This window comes from Macaca fascicularis, chromosome 14, assembly GCF_037993035.2.
Source record: "Macaca fascicularis isolate 582-1 chromosome 14, T2T-MFA8v1.1".
NCBI lineage: Eukaryota > Metazoa > Chordata > Mammalia > Primates > Cercopithecidae > Macaca > Macaca fascicularis.
The window spans coordinates 56,462,464-56,480,343 of NC_088388.1; positions in this window are offsets into that span (position 1 = coordinate 56,462,464).

A 17,880-nucleotide genomic window follows, 5' to 3' on the forward strand; every position below is an offset into this window, starting at 1 on the left:
GAGACGGAGTCTCACTCTGTCGCCCAGGCTGGAGTTCAATGGCACAATCTCGGCTCACCGCAACCTCCGCCTCCCGGGTTCATACTCTTGCCTCAGCCTTCTGAGTAGCTGAGACTACAGACGAAGGACACCACGCCCAGCTGATTTTTGTATTTTTAGTAGAGACGAGATTTCACCATGTTGGCTAGGATGGTCTCAATCTCTTGACCTCGTGATCTGCCAGCTTTGGCCTCCCAATGTTCTGGGATTACAGGCGAGAGCCACCGAACCCAGCCTGTATTTTCTTTGAAATGTCTTTTGGATGTAGTTCTTCCTCTCCATGGTCAGGGTCACCTCAGCAACTTCCTAACTGGTTTTGCTACATTCCCATCCAACCTCACACAATGACCAGGTGCATTTTTATGGCACACTGTATTCTGCAAGCCATTCCTCTGTGCAAGAAAATGTAATACTCTGTTGTCTTTTGGTTTGACTGGAAAGTCCTTTCACTGGTATTTAAAGCACTCCAGCATAGTCTGGTTCCCATCCTTCCCATAAATATTTTAGGCCTGCTCTGCACCCTGTATTGGGGTACTCGGATTCTTGCCCTCCAGAGCTCTAGTGAGGGGAGATAAATATATAATTATGTCATTATTATACTGTGTAATAAGTGTTCTGATCGAAGTGTGAACAGGACAGAGAGCAACTCAGTGAATAGATGGGGAAGAAGAAAAGCTTCACAGAGGAAGAAATATATGGGGTAGGGAGATGGCTTGATGGTTGTGAGGCGTTTACCAGCACTGTGATAGATATTGTATATAGTAGAGTGTCCTTGTTGCTGTAGGTTTTCGAAGGCATCATTGTGCTCTGCTCTGTTGCTGTTACAGAAGGTTTGAACCATCAAGCCCCATACTTTAATCTTCTTGGATCCAGAAGTATTGTGGGAAATAAAATTTGGGTTTTAAAATGATTACCACCTGATGAAATATAGTTTGCAGAAAGAAATAATGGATTCCTTACAGGAAAAATTCTGTACCAAGGATACCCTTATAAGGAGTAGAATTAACCATAGGGCCTGAGTGCTAGAGAAGACAGTGTTTGTGAGGATTCTAGGTTCAAACCTGCCCCAGCTCAACCCTTTGGGGCACGCTTATCAGTCCTGGGAAGGAGAAGGCTGTGTACTAAAATGGAAACCACTGAATCACCGGGAGCCCAGGTCCTCTTCTGCGTGGCATGCTGAAAGAATTGAATTATTAAGAACCCAGCACACACTCTGTGGGATCCTCAGTTTTAAAAAGAGCTGAATGTAAGAAAGTCATTTACCTACTGGCCAGAGAGAGATGGGCAGTGAAGGTCTGCAAGTTGTCAGTGACAGATTCTAGGTGGCAGTAGCAGGGAGAGCTGAGGCTCCAAGGGGGCCTCAGGATTAAGGACACCTCAGGGACATAACAGATGGCCCAAGTAGCATTGATATAGGTACTTACAGGCAGAGAGGACAGGGATCACAGAAGTGGTAAGAGCTGCAGTTCATATAGTGTCTGCGATTACAGTAGATTTTAATTTCTTTTTATTTTTCTGAATTAAATTTGTCCATGGTGAACATGGTTGGTTTTTTTTTTTTGGTGGGTGGGGGAGGGATGGAGTTTCATTCTTATTGCCCAGGTTGGAGTGCAATGGTCTGACCTTGGCTCACTGCAACCTCCACCTTTTGGGTTCAAGCAATTCTCCTGCCTCAGCCTCCCGAGTAGCTGGGATTACAGGTGTGCGCTGCCACCATGCCTGGCTAATTTTTGTATTTTTAATAGAGACGAGGTTTCACCACGTTGGCCTGGCTGGTCTCGAACTCCTGACCTCCGGTGATCCACCTGCCTCAGCCTCCCAAAGTGCTGGGATTACAGGTGTGAGCCACCATGTCTGGCAACATGTTTTTAATATCAGAAAAAAATTTTTATTACCCAGTGTTGGTGCAGATGAAGTAAAATGGGTCTTCCTATTCAATAGAGTTTTACAAGAAATGAATCACAGCACACTTCCTGACTCATCTGTGAAAATTACACATATTGGCCAGGTGCGGTGGCTCAAGCCTGTAATCCAGCGCTTTGGGAGGCCGAGACGGGCGGATCACGAGGTCAGGAGATCGAGACCATCCTGGCTAACACGGTGAAACTCCGTCTCTACTAAAAAATACAAAAAAAACTAGCCGGGCGAGATGGCAGGCGCCTGTAGTCCCAGCTACTCGGGAGGCTGAGGCAGGAGAATTGCCTAAACCCGGGAGGCGGAGCTTACAGTGAGCTGAGATCCAGCCACTGCACTCCAGCCTGGGCGACAGCGAGACTCCGTCTCAAAAAAAAAAAAAAAAAAAAGAGAAAATTACACATATTAATCATAATGTAAATGCTTACTATTGATGTGAACCAAAATTATGATTTAACTACTTTGGGAGGCTGGGGAAGGAAAAATGGTGGTGGGTATGTGGTGTATTTGTAAGAGTGCTACAACCTCATCTACCATAACAGGAAAGCAATAGATTGCGTTTAAAACAGATACATCAAGAAATAGCATAAGCACATTATTTTGATGCATGGAGGTAAATACCCAAAATAACAGTGAAAAAAGTGGAAAATGGTTGCCTTTGGGCTATGAAGAGGAATGAGGCAGAAGACTACTTTTTTCCACTACACATTTCTTGGTGCTATCAAAATATTTTTTAACTTCATGCATTTTTAAATACAGATAAAAGTAAAAGCGTACAAACCTGTTGTTTCAGTAATTTTATTTCTATGTAGGTATCCTAAGGCAATAATAGCAGATGTGGGTAAAGATTTATGTATGCCAGTCACTGCAGTATTTTTTTAATTCTAGATATCCCATTTTTATCTATTTTTAATTCATTTATTTTCAATTTATGTGGGTGCATAGTAGGTTATATAAGATTGTTTAATTAGGCCAGGCGCGGTGGCTCGTGGCTGTAATCCCAGCACTTTGGGAGGCCGAGGTGGGCAGATTACGAGGTCAGGAGTTCGAGACCAGCCTGACAAACATGGTGAAACCCCGTCTGTACTAAAAATACAAAAATTAGCTGAGTGTGGTGGCATGTGCTTGTACTCTGAGCTACTCAGGAGGCTGAGGCAGGAGAATTGCTTGAACCTGGGAGACAGAGGTTACAGTGAGCAAAGATTGCGCCATTGCCCTCCAGCCTGGGTGACAGAGTGAGACTCCCTCTCAGAAAAAAAGATTGTTTAGTTGGAAATTAAAAACCGGCAACAATGTAATAAGTTTTTTAAATTATGGTACATTTATATAATGATTTTTAAAATCACATTTTTTAGCATTATTTAATTTCCTTGTTGAAATGCTAATTTTAAAAGTAGTGAAAATACTTGAGGTCAGAGTTCGAGACCAGTCTGACCAACATGGAGTAACCCTGTCTCCACTAAAACTACAAAAGTTAGCCAGGCGTGGTGGCAGGCAACTGTAATTCCAGCTACTCAGGAGGCTGAGGCAGGAGAATTGCTTGAACCTGGGAGCCGGAGGTTGCAGTGAGCCGAGAGCATGCCACTGTACTCCAGCCTGGGTGACTGAGTGAGACTCCATCTCAAAAAATGAAAACTAAAATAATAAAAATACAAAAATTAGCTGGACGTGGTGACGGGCACCTTTAATCACAGCTACTTGGGAGGCTGAGGCAGGAGAATCGCTTGAACCCAGAAGGCGGAAGTTGCAGAGAGCTGAGATCGTGCCATTGCACTCCAGCCTGGGCAACAAGAGTGAAACTCCGTCTGAAGAAAAAAAAAAAAACTATAGAGATATATATACACACACACATATATACACACACACACACATATATATATGGAAGTAAATATGAAACAGTGTTAAAAGTTGGTGATTCTGGGTGGTTGGTATTTTATTCATTACATTGTTTTAAATTTTGATTTAAACAAAATAAACAATGACAGAGTTAAAAAAAAAAAAAAAGCCAATGATCCACGCATGAAGAAATTGAAATGTTTGTTCCTTGGTGTCATAAATGAATAGCAATTGAACATAAATTTAACTTCCTTAGCAAGGCCATTTTTACTTTCTGCAGAAAGGGTACACTTGCCAGCAATTTTGCCATGAGAGTACACCAAACAAAGGAGACGGGGTCATTTATAACCTGACACATCCGCCTTACTACTGTGTCCAGTTTCCATTGGCTGGAACGGGGCCTCACATTTTGTATTTGTCCTGATTGGCTAGTGACTTAGAACTTTTTAAAAGAGACAAAGGCAGAGGAGAACAAAGGAAGGAGGAAGTAACTTGTGGAAAGCTGAGAAAGGTAAAAACACCTTTAAATAAGGAAGGCTATGACTTAATGCTTGCTTGGACCAGTATAAGCATATCAGGGCAAATATTTAGGCTAAATTGTGGGAGCTAAGAACATAAAATACATTGATTTCTTTATTATGGCTAGCAGATATTTAAGAGTGTTAGCACAGGTCTTTGAATAAATTTTGCTTCTACGAGAAGTAACTATTCCTAATTAGATGGGTAGGAAAGTTTTTGAAGAGGAACCTCTACTTTTTACAAAAGGTACAGGTAAAGTTCTATAGGAGTTCAGAATGGAGAGACATTATCAAAGGCAGTGGTGGGAGAGAAAGGTGGAATAAGGAAAGGTGTCTGAATTGAGCCTTCAGGGACCCAGAAGATTAAGACAGCTGAGAAGAGTACTGTGAAGTGGTATTCTAGGCAGAATGAGCAACATGAAAGATCCATGGACAGAAAAGCAAGGGACTCTTGCTTTTGAGTAGTTCAGCTTGGCTGGACCTGAAGATACCTGATGACAAATAGTAAGAAATGAGATCTGAAAGATGATTGCTACCTCATCCAAAAGGAGCCTTCTATGGAAAGCCAAAGAATTCTAGTCTGTTCTGTAGATTGTGGTTTGTCATTAAGGGTTTTGGGGTTGGGATAATAGGATCAGAACAGGAAGATTAATCTAGACATGAAATAGAAAATGATGGCCGGGAGCGGTGGCTCATGCCTGTAATCCCAGCACTTTTAGGAGGCTGAAGCAGGTGGATCCCCTGAGGTCAGGATTTCGAGACCAGCCTGGTCACCATGGTGAAACCCCGTCTCTACTAAAAATATAAAAATTAGCCGGGTATGGTGGCTCATGCCAGTAATCCCAGCTACTCAGGAGGCTGAGGCAAGAGAATTGATTGAACCCGGGAAGCAGAGGTTGTGGTGAGTCGAGATCGCACCATTGCACTCCAGCCTGGGCGATGGAGCAGGACTCTGTCTCAAAAAAAATAAAATAAAAATAAAATAAAGTTATTTGAAAGAGGGACTGGAGACAGGGAATGCAGCTAGGAAGAAATGATTATAGGGGACCAAGTGAGGGATGAATACAAGTGCCCCCTCCCTCCTTTTTAAAAAATAGCTTTACTGATCCAGGTGTCCTTTTTGTTTTTGTTTTCGTTTTTGTTTTTGAGACAGAGTTTCCCTCTTGATGCCCAGGTTGGAGTGCAATGGCACGATCTTGGCTCACCACAACCTCCGCCTCCCAAATTCAAGTGATTCTCCTGCCTCAGCCTCCCGAGTAGCTGGGATTATAGGCATGTACCACCATGCCCAGATAATTTTGTATTTTTAGTGGAGACAGGGTTTCTCCATGTTGGTCAGGCTGGTCTCGAACTCCCGACCTCAGGTGATCCGCCCGCCTCAGCCTCCCAAAGTGCTGGGATTACAGGCATAAGCCACTGCCCGCAGCCCCAGGTGTCCTTTTGACCACACACAATAGTCTCTAAAACAGTCTTCCTGCCTCTGGGCTGATGTTTCCCAACCATTTTTCGTGTTCGAACACACAGCTGAGGGTTCTAACACACTCTCATCAGTTACAATGGTTCACTGAGGCAGGATTTTAGGGGCAGTTGATGAAAGTGTGCAGTTTGAAAGAAGACCCAAGTGATTTTCTTTCTTTCTTTCCCTTCTCCTTCCCTTCCCTTTTTTTCCCCTCCCTCCCTTCCTTCCTTCCTTCCTTCCTTCCTTCCTTCCTTCCTTCCTTCCTTCCTTCCTTCCTTCCTTCCTTCCTTCCTTCCTTCCCTCCCTCCCTCCCTCCCTCCCTCCCTCCCTCTTTCTCCCTTTCTTTCTACTCTGGCCATAATGATATACCCAGTAATGCCTGTAGACACAGCTGTGCATTTTGTTTTTTAAAAACACTTGTTTTTCTGGGATGCTCTTTCTCCCACTTTCTGCTTAGCAAAAATCCTGGGCCTTGCCAGGTGTGGTGGAGTGTGTGTATAATCCCAGCTACTCAGGAGGCTGAGGCATGAGAATCACTTGAACTCAGGAAGTGGAGGTTGCAGTGAGCTGAAATCACGTCACTGCACTCCTGCCTGGGTGACAGAGTGAGACTGTCTCAAAAAAAAAAAAAAAAAAAAATTCTGAGATGATTACTTGACACCAAGAGTTTGAGACCAGCCTGGGCAACATAGAGAAACCCCATATCTTCAAAAAAAAAAAAAAAAAATTGCCAGGCATGGTGGTAGACACCTGTAGTCCCATCTACTCAGGAGGCTAAGGTGGGCTTAAGCCTGGGAGGTCAAACTTGCAGTGAGCTGTGATCGCACCACTGCACTCCAGAGCCTAGGTAACAGAGCTAGACTCTATCTCAAACAAACAGAAAATCTGTTCATCTTTTAGGGCCCAGATTTCACTTATTCCATGAAACCTTTTATGAATAGCTAAAAGGGAATTATTTTCTTATTCTCAGCTGCCAAGGCCTGTGCCAGTCACATCACTGCTTGCACTGCTTTTCTCTCCCAATTTAACATCTATGTCTTCTCTTTTAATCTAGTATTTTAACTGCCAGAGATAGGACTCAAGTTTTTGTTGTGTTTTTTAATCCCTCTTGAATACACTAGCCCAAAGTCCTTGCAGATCAAAGTGTTTGATAATTAAAATAATTACCATTCATTGACTTTGGTTTTGTTTTGTTTTGTTTTTGAGGCGGGTCTTGCTCTCTCACCCAGGCTGGAGTGCAGTGGTGTGATGGCTCACTGTAGCCTCAACCTCTCTGGGCTCAAATGACCCTCACACCTCAGCCTCCCAAGTAGTGGGGACTACCGGCGTAAGCCAGCACGCCCAGATAATTTCTGTATTTTTTGTAGAGAGGGGTTTTTGCCATGTTGCCAAGGCTAACTACCATTTATTGAAAGCCTTTTAGTTACAGACACCATGTATATTATATCTACTCCTAATACCCCTAAGAGATAGATAGTTATCCTCGTTGTAAAAAAAAGGAAACAGAGGCTCTAAATATTAATTAACATATTCAGTGTACATAGCCAGAAAATAGGGGACTTAAGATTTGAGTAGTGCTCTGGTAGGCTCCAAATCTTGTGTTGCTTTCACTGCACTGTGTTGCTCTTTTTTTTTTTTTTTCCGAGATGGAGTCTTGCTTTGTAGCCTAGGCTAGAGTGTAGTGGTGTGATCTCAGCTCACTGCAACCTCCACCTTCTGGGTTCAAGGTTTAAGCAATTCTCCTGCCTCAGCCTCCCGAGTAACTGGGATTACAGGCATGCGCCCAGCTAATTTTTTTTTTTTTTTTTTTTGAGACGGAGTCTCGCTCTGTTACCAGGCTGGAATACAGTGGCACAATCTTGGCACACTGCAACCTCCGCCTCTCGGGTTCAAGCGATTCTTCTGCCTCAGCCTCCCGAGTAGCTGGGACTACAGGCGCATGCCACCATGTCTAGCTAATTTTTTGTATTTTCAGTAGAGATGGGGTTTCACCATGTTAGCCAGGATGGTCTCCATCTCCTGACCTCATGATCCGCCTGCCTCGGCCTCCCAAAGTGCTGGGATTAGAGGCATGAGCCACTTGCCTGGCCTAATTTTTGTGTTCTTAGTAGAGATGGGGTTTGACCATGTTGGCCAGGCTGGTCTGAAACTCTTGACTTCATGATCCGCCCGCCTCAGCCTCCCAAAGTCCTGGGATTACAGGCACGAGCCACCACGCTTGGCCCTGTGTTGCAATTCTTAAGTGATGGTTGAATGGATAAATTTTTTTTTTCATTTTTCAGCACTTTTTTTTTTTTTTTTTTTTGAGATAGTTTTGCTCTTGTTGCCCAGGCTGGAGTGCCATGGTGAGATCTTGGCTCACTGCAACCTCTGCCTCCTAGGTTCAAGTGATTCTCCTGCCTCAGCCTCCAGAGTAGCTGGGATTACAGGTGCCTGTCACCACGTCCAGCTAATTTTGTAGTTTTAGTAGAGATGGGGTTTCCTGATGTTGGTCAGGCTGGTCTCCATCTCCTCACCTCAGGTGATCCGCCCACCTCAGCCTCCCAAAGTGCTGGGATTACATGAACCACTGCACACGGCCTTAAGCACATTTTTTTTTTCTTTTTTTGAGATGAAGTCTCACTCTGTCGCCCAGGCTGGAGTGCAGTGGCGCAGTCTTGGCTCACTGCAACCTCCACCTCCTGGGTTCAAGTGATTCTCCTGCCTCAGCCTCCTGTGTAGCTGGGATTACAGGCACGTGCCACCACGCCCTGCTAATTTTTGTATTTTCAGTAGAGATGGAGTTTCACCATGTTGGACAGGCTGGTCTCAAACTCCTGTCCTTGGGTGATCCGCCCACCTCGGCCTCCAAAAGTGCTGGGATTACAGGTGTGAGCTACCGCGCCAGGCCGAGCAAACTTTTTTTCTCTTTTTTTGAGGTAGAGTTTTGCTCTTGTTGCCCAGGCTGGAGTGCAATGGCCTGATCTCAGCTCACCACAACCTCTGCCTCCCAGGTTCAAGTGATTCTCCTGCTTCAGCCTCCCGAGTAGCTGGGATTACAGACATGTGCCACCACACATGGCTAATTTTTGTATTTTCAGTAGAGATAGGGTTTTTCCATGTTAGTCAGGCTAGTCTTGAACTCCCGACCTCAGGTGAGGAGCCTGCTTCAGCCTCCCAAAGTGCTGGGATTAGAGGTGTGAGCCACCACTCTGGCCTTTTATTTTTTATTTATTTTATTATTTTATTTTGTTTTTGAGACAGAGTCTAGCTCTGCCTCCCACGCTGGAGTGCAGTGGTGCAATCTCAGCTCACTACTACCTCCACCTCCCGGGTCAAGCAATGCTCTTGTCTCAGCCCCTCGAACAGCTGGGATTACAGGCGCCCGCCACCACGCCCAGCTAATTTTTGTATTTTTAGTAGAGAGGGGGTTTCACCGTCTTGGCCAGGGTGGTCTTGAACTCCTGACCTCATGATCCACCTGCCTCGGCCTCCCAAAGTGCTGGGATTACAGGCATGAGCCACCGTGCCCACCTGCACATTTTTTTTAAAACTTGCTTTTCTTTGCTGTATTTCCTCCCTAGAGGCTTGCTCAGCTGGTAAAGCAGAAGGAAATATTTGCCAGTTGTATTAGTTGCAAGTAATGGTACTCCAACTTATTCTGACTTACACAATAAAAGTAAATATGTTGATTAATGAGCCAAGGAGTCCACTGGTAGATTGCCAGCTTTAGGACTAGATCAGGGTTGCAACATTGCTTCCATCTTTCAATTTTGCTTTCCTCTAAGTTTACTTTATTCCCAGGTAGGCTCTGTTTATGCGGTAACAAAGATGGTCACCAGCAGCTCCAGCTTACATTCTACCAACCTAGTAACTCCAACAGAAACCACCTCTTTTCCAAGAGTGCCAATAAAATTCTCAGGTAAGACTGCCATTGGCCCAGCTTGGGTCGTATACACATGCCTGAAATAGTCGCTATGTTCAAGGGGTGCTGTGTTGCTCTGATTAGTCAGTTAAGGCTGTGAACCCTATGGATTGAAATGAGGAAGGCAAATTATGGTACCTCACCAGAAGAAGGGATGCTGGATGGGCAAAATGGACATTCATTACATACACTTTCACTGCATGAGAACCCAGGACTCAACAGTCTCTGATCCAGGTTGACACTTTCTGGGTAGATACTGCAGGTAACTCCATGATCTGTTGCTCTTGAATACCATTCTCAAAGGCCCTATTACATAGGGCTATGGTTTTCTTGCTTTGGTCCCAAGAGTTATACTGTTCCTTGGAGTAGTTATATAATAAAACATTCCACTCATGGATAATGGTCCATCCCTGGCTTGAGTCCTGTGGTGGTCAACTGAGAGGAAGACACTAGAAAGTGGTTCCACAAGGGGACACAGGGTCAGCTGCAGTAGCACCGGACAGGCCAAATCTGCCACTAGGAGGGCACAGTGACAAATGGCAAGCAATAGTGTAGACAAGCAGTTGGCATCTGGGGCCAAATAGAGAATGACATATTGTCTTAATGGGAGACAGAGAATTCTGAGACAGGAGATGCTCATCAGGATTTCAGACAGATAAGTCTGATAACCAAGTAGGAGAACTTTAGCCACTCGGCTAAAGTTCAAAGGCATTCCAGTCCCAGGGAATGAGGAATTGAAAGGAGCAGGAAAGATGTTCATTTGGCCAGCCGCAGTGGCTCATATCTGTAATTGCAGCACTGTGGGAGGCTGAGGTGGGCAGATCACCAGAGGTCAGGAATTTGAGACCAGCCTGACCAATATGGTGAAACCTTGTCTCTACTAAAAATATAAAAATTAGCCGGGTGTGGTGGCACACGCCTGTAATCCCAGCTACTCAGGAGGCTGAGGCAGGAGAATTCCTTGAACCTAGGAGACGGAGGTTGCAGTGAGCCAAGATCTTGCCACTGCACTCCAGCCTGGGCAACAGAGCGAGACTCTGTCTCCAAAAAAAAAAAAGAAAGAAAAAGAAGAAGAAAGAAAGAAAGAAAGAAAGAAAGAGAAAGGAAGGAAGGAAGGAAGGAAGGAAGGAAGGAAGGAAGGAAGGAAGGAAGGAGCAGGAAGTCCTCAGTTGTAGGGAGATCAGGACACTGGAAGGGGTAACAGGACTGGATCTAAGGCATTAGGCTGAAATCCATGCATTGGGTCTGGAGTCCAAGGCGAAACTAGATCTCAAGAATGAGACTGGAGGTCAGTTTTTGGATGAAACTGGGACTTGAGGCCGGGCGAGGTGGCTCACACCTGTAATCCCAGCTCTTTGGGAGGCCGAGGCAGGTGAATCATGAGGTCAGGAGTTCAAGACCAGCCTTGCCAACATGATGAAACCCCGTGTCTACTAAAAATACAAAAATTAGCTGGGCATCATGGCACATGCCTGTAATTCCAGCTACTCGAGAGGCTGAGGCAGGATAATGGCTTGAACCCAGGAAGCAGAGGTTGCAGTGAGCTGAGATCGCATCACTGCATTCCAGCCTGGGTGACAGAGCAAGACTACATCTCAGGAAAAAGAAAAAAAAAATTAATCGAGCATGGTGGCACGCACCTGTAATCCCAGCTACTCAGGAGGCTGAGGCAGGAGAATCGTTTGGTCCCAGGAGGTAGTGGTTGCAGTGAGCCAAAATCATGCCATTATACTCCAGCCTGGGTAACAGAGTGAGACTCTGTCTCAAAAACAAAACAAAAACAAAAAACTGGGACTTGAGTTCAGTCTAGCAACAGCCTTCATAGAAAACCTCAGAATGGCCGGATGTGGTGGCTCACACCTGTAATCCCAACACTTTGGGAGGCTGAGGGGGGAAAACATGAGGTCAGGAGTTCGAGACCAGCCTGGCCAATATGGTGAAACCCCGTTTCTACTAAAAATACAAAAATTAGCCAGGCGTGGTGGCCTGTGCCCAGTAGTCCCAGCTACTAGGGAGGTTGAAGTAGAAGTATCACTTGAACCCAGGAGGCAGAGGTTGCAGTGAGCTGAGATCAAGTCACTGGGTGACAGAGCAAGACTCCGTCTAAAAAAAAAAAAAAAAAAAAAAGAAGAAGAAAGGAAAAAAAGAAAAGAAAATCTGAGTGGGGAACTGAAGTGCCATAAATTCCTCCTGCCTCTGGGCAAATTTTGTGCAGTGACTAGATCAAGAATGAGCCTGCAGGTGGTATTGAATGCCTCTAGCTAAGGGGAAGGAAGGAGACAGAGGCTGGTCCCACAAGAAGGTCTAACAAATTCAAAAGGAGGTGGGTGCGTCGGGCATGGTGGCTCACACCTGTAATCCTAGCACTTTGGGAGGTTGAGGCGGGCAGATTGCCTGAGTTCAGGAGTTCGAGACCAGCCTGGGCAACATGGTGAAACCCTGTCTCTACTTAGAAAAAACAAAACAAAACAAAAAATTAGCCGGGAGTGGTCGCACGCGCCTGTAGTCCCAGCTATTCGGGAGGCTGAGGCAGAAGAATGGCTTGAACCTGGGAGGCAGAGGTTGCAGTGAGCCGAGATTGTGCGACTGCACTCCAGCCTAGGCAACAGAGCGAGACTCCGTCTCCAAAAAATAATAATAGTAATAAAAAGGAGGCGTTTGCCCATATGCCCTGCAACTGCTATAACTCTGCCACTCTTTGCATGCATGCAAATACTCATTATTGGACAGGGAAAATGATTAATCCTAGTTGTACTGGAGGACTTGGAGCCACTGTCTGTTGGACTTACTTCACTCATACCGGTGTGTCTAATGGGAGTGGAGTTCAAGATCAGGCAAGAGAAAAACATGTAAAGGAAGTAATCTCCCAACTGACCCGAGTACATAGCACCCTAGCCCCTACAAAGGACTAGATCTCAAAACTACATGAAACCCTCCATACCCATACTCACCTGGTAAGCCTATTTAATACCACTCTCACCGGGCTCCATGAGGTCTCGGCCCAAAACCCTACTAACTGTTGGATGTGCCTCCCCCTGCACTTCAGGTCGTACACTTCAATCCCTGTACCTGAACAATGGAACAACTTCAGCACAGAAATAAACACCACTTCCGTTTTAGTAGGACCTCTTGTTTCCATCTGGAAATAACCCATACCTCAAACCTCACCTGTGAAAAATTTAGCAATACTATAGACACAACCAACTCCCAATGCATCAGGTGGGTAACTCCTCCCACATGAATAGTCTGTCTACCCTCTAGGAATATTTTTTGTCTGTGGTGCCTCAGCCTATCGTTGTTTGAATGGCTCTTCAGAATCTATGTGCTTCCTCTCATTCTTAGTGCCACCTATGACCATCTACACTGAACAAGATTTATACAATTACGTTGTACCTAAGCTCCGCAACAAAAGAGTACCCATTCTTCCTTTTGTTATTGGAGCAGGAGTGCTAGGCGGACTAGGTACTGGCATTGGCAGTATCACAGCCTCTACTCAGTTCTACTACAAACTATCTCAAGAACTAAATGGTGACATGGAACAGGCGCCGACTCCCTGGTCACCTTGCAAGATCAACCTAACTCCCTAGCAGCAGTAATCCTTCAAAATCAAAGAGCTTTAGACTTCTAACCACTGAAAGAGGGGGAACCTGTTTATTTTTAGGGGAAGAATGCTATTATTATGTTAATCAATCACGAATCGTCACCGAGAAAGTTAAAGTAATTTGAGATCGAATACAACGTAGAGCAGAGGAGCTTCAAATCACCGGACCCTGGGGCCTCCTCAGCCAATGGATGCCCTGGATTCTCCCCTTCTTAGGACCTCTAGCAGCTATAATATTGTTACTCCTCTTTGTACCCTGTATCTTTAACCTCCTTGTTAAGTTTGTCTCTTCCAGAATCGAAGCTGTAAAGCTACAAATAGTTCTTCAAATGGAGCCCCAGATCCAGTCCATGACTAAGATCTACCGCGGATCCCTGGACCAGCTAGCCCATGCTCCAATGTTAATGACATCGAAGGCACCCCTCCCGAGGAAATCTCAGCTGCACAACCCCTACTACACCCCAGTTCAGCAGGAAGCAGTTAGAGCGGTCGTCGGCCAACCTCCCCAACAGCACTTGGGTTTTCCTGTTGAGAGCGGGGACTGAGAGACAGGACTAACTGTATTTCCAAGGCTGACTAAGAATCCCTAAGCCTAGCTGGGAAGGCGACCACATCCACCTTTAAACACAGGGCTTGCAACTTAGCTCATACCTGACCAATCAGGTAGTAAAGAGAGCTCACTAAAATGCTAATTAGGCAAAACAGGAGGTAAAGAAATAGCCAATCATCTATTGCCTGAGAGCACAGCAGGAGGGACAATGATCAGGATATAAACCCAGGCATTGGAGCTAGCAATGGCTACCGTCTTTGGGTCCCCTCCCTTTGTATGAGAGCTCTGTTTTCACTCTATTAAATCATGTAACTGCAAAAAAAAGAAAAAAGAAAAAGAAAAAAAAAAGGAGGTGTGTGTTCTCTCATTGGAATGCATAACCTAATAAAAATTAAATGTAAAAACCTCAGCTGGAATGCATTAAGAAACAAAGAGAATTGGGAAAGAATAAATGCAGTTGAGACAGGATGTTAAATTAGATTTTCCTATTTTCTTAGTTTTGGAGCTTAAAACAATAGGTGACAAGTACCCCCATATAAAGAGACATGTCTAATTATTTATGCAGGACTTGCTCAAGGGGTAGCCTCCAAATTGGTTCTGAAACCTGAAGCCCATTACCCACTTTTGGCCTGAGAAAAGAAAATCAAGGAGAGGAAGTTTGAAAAGTGAGGATTTCTTTGAAGAGAACTGTCTGAGTGCTGTGGTTTTCTTGCTCTGAAGTCAAGGGCAAGCAAGGAGTGAGTGGGAAAGTTAGTGTCTCATGGTGCTATGTGCTGAGTGGAAGAAATGCTCTGTGGCTACTGGCAACTAGAGCAGAATGTGGTGAGAAGATTTCTTGGGACAGTGTGACATGAGTGCCTTGAGTTGTGAGGTAGAGAAACTCATCTGTTATCTCACCTGAGAGCTAGGTGAGAGGCTTGTTGGAAGACAGAAAAGACCTTAGGGTAAAGGGCTAGGGAAGCGGGGGTTGCAGTGAGTTTGAAAGGTAGTAGTAAGAAAGACTAAAATCATTCATTCCTTTGGTCAAAAGCTAAGAAGCCTGAATTCTTTTTTCAGCTCTACCACGAATGAGTTGTGCTAGTGTGGAAAAACTACTTGAACCCTCTAGGTTTGTTTTCTCTTCTATAAAAGGAAGAATTGAGGCTGGACACAGTGGCTCACGCCTGTAATTTCAGCAGTTTGGGAGGCCAGGGGAGGATTACTTGAGGCCAGGAGTTAGAGACCAGTCTGGGCAACATAGTGAGAATCCATCTCTACAAAAAAAAAAAAAAATTGTTTTAATTAGCCAGGCATGATGGTATGTCCTCTGTAGTCTCAGCTACTCAGGAGGCTGAAGTGGGAGGATCACTTGTGCCCAGGAGTTGGAAGTTACGGTGAGCTGAGACTTGTTGTTGTTCCTGTCCAGGCTGGAGTGTAGTGGCATGATCTTGGCTCACTGCAACCTCCCAGGTTGAAGCGATTCTCGTGCCTCAGGCACATGCCACCACACCCAGCTAATCTTTGTATTTTTAGTAGAGACTGGGTTTTGCCATGTTGGCCAGGCTGGTTTCGAACTCCTGACCTCAGGTGATCCGCCTGCCTGGGCCTCCCAAAGTGCTGGGATTACAAGCACTAGCCACCATGCCCAGCTACAATGAGCTTTGATTGTGCCACTGTACTCCAGCCTGGACATCGGAGCAAGACCCTGTCTCTTAAAAAAAAAAAAAATAGGCCGGGCGCGGTGGCTCAAGCCTGTAATACCAGCACTTTGGGAGGCCGAGGCGGGCGGATCACAAGGTCAGCAGATCGAGACCACAGTGAAACCCCGTCTCTACTAAAAATACAAAAAATTAGCCGGGCGCGGTGGCGGGCGCCTGTAGTCCCAGCTACTCAGGAGGCTGAGGCAGGAGAATGGCGGGAACCCGGGAGGCGGAGCTTGCAGTGAGCCGAGATCGCGCCACTGCGCTCCAGCCTGGGCAACAGCGTGAGACTCCGTCTCAAAAAAAAAAAAAAAAAAAAATAGGGCCAGGCATGGTGGTTCACTCCTGTAATTCCAGCAATTTGGGAGACAAAGGCAGGTGGATCACCTGAGGTCAGGAGTTTGAGACCAGCCTGACCAACATAGAAAAACATCATCTCTACTAAAAATACAAAATTAGCCAGGCATGGTGGCACACGCCTGTAATCCCAGCTACTCAGAAGGCTGAGGCAAGAGACTTGCTTGAACTTGGGAGGCGGAGGTTGCAGTGAGCTGAGCTCGTGCCATTGCTCTCCATTCTGGGCAGTAAGAGCGAAACCCCGTCTCAAAAAAAAAAAAAAAAAAAAAAAACAACAGATGGCCGGGGGCAGGGGCTCACGCCTATAATCCAGCACTTTGGGAGGCCGAGCGGGGCAGATCATGAGGTTAGGAGATTGAGATCATCCTGGCCAACATGGTGAAACCCCATCTCTACTAAAATACAAAAAATTAGCTGAGTGTGGCGGCACGTGCCTGTAGTCCCAGCTACTTGGGAGGCTGAAGCAGGGAAATCGCTTCAACCCGAAGACGGAGGTTGCAGTGAGCCAAGATCGCACCACTGGACTCCAGCCTGGTGACACAGCAAGACTCTTTTAAAAAAAAAAAAGAAAGGAAAAATTAGACTAGACTGTCTTTAAGGTAGGGACCTTCTATGACTCTCTAGTTCTACAGGTGTGCTCTGATGAGCTCCATGGTGACTCATGGACTGGGATGAATTATTATGGCATACAGATGGTCTCTGATCTATGATGGTTCAACTTAGGATTTTTGACTTTAGGAGGTACCCATACAATCATTCTGTTTTCACTTTCAGTACAGTATTCAATCAAATACATGAGATACTTAAGACTTCATTATAAAGTAGGCTTTGTGTTAGATGACTTTGCCCAAGTCTAGGCTAATATAAGTGTTCTGAGTACATTTAAGGTAGGCTGGGCTAAGCTCTGAAGTTTGGTTTAGGTTAGGTGTACTAAATGCACTTTTTTTTTTTTTTTGAGACGAAGTCTCACTCTGTCATCCAGGCTGGAGTGCAGTGGCACAATCTCAGTTCACTGCAAGCTCCACCTCCCGGGTTCATACCATTCTCCTGCCTCAGCCTCTTGAGTAGCTGGGACTACAGGCACCCGCCACCACTCCTGGCTAATTTTTTTGTATTTTTAGTGGAGTTGGGGTTTCACCATGTTAGCCAGGGTGGTCTCGATCTCCTGACCTCGTGATCCGCCTGCCTTAGCCTCCCAAAGTGCTGGGATTACAGGCGTGGGCCACCGTGCCCAGCCTAAACGCACTTTTTTTTTTTTTTTTTGACACGGAGTTTTGCTCTTGTCGCCCAGGCTGGAGTGCAGTGGCACAGTCTTGGCTCACTGCAACCTCTGCCTCCCAGGTTCAAGCAATTCTCCTGCCTCAGCCTCCCAAGTAGCTGGGATTACAGGTGCCCGCCACCATACCCGGCTAATTTTTCTTTTTCTTTTTTTTTTTTTTTTTGTTGAGACAGAGTCTCCCTGTGTCGCCCAGACTGGAGTGCAGTGGCCGGATCTCAGCTCACTGCAAGCTCCGCCTCCCGGGTTCACGCCATTCTCCTGCCTCAGCCTCCCGAGTAGCTGGGACTACAGGCGTCCGCCACCTCGCCCGGCTAGTTTTTGTATTTTTTAGTAGAGACGGGGTTTCACCGTGTTAGCCAGGATGGTCTCGATCTCCTGACCTTGTGATCCGCCCGTCTCGGCCTCCCAAAGTGCTGGGATTACAGGCTTGAGCCACCGCGCCCGGCCCCTTTTTTTTTTTTTTTTAATTTTTTTTTTTTTTTAAGTAAAGACAGGGTTACACCATGTTGGCCAGGCTGGTCTTGAACTCCTAACCTCAGGGGATCCACCTGCCTCGGCCTAAATGCACTTTTGACTTACTAGACTTTCAATTTACAATGGGTTTATCAGGACACAACCCCATCATAAGTTGAAGAGCATCTGTAAATGCATTCCATAATATTAGCTTCTAGAAATTCAGGTCTCAAGGAGACAGCATTCTCCCCTGCTAACCGCTCTTCTGTTAACATTATTTAAAAGATGAAT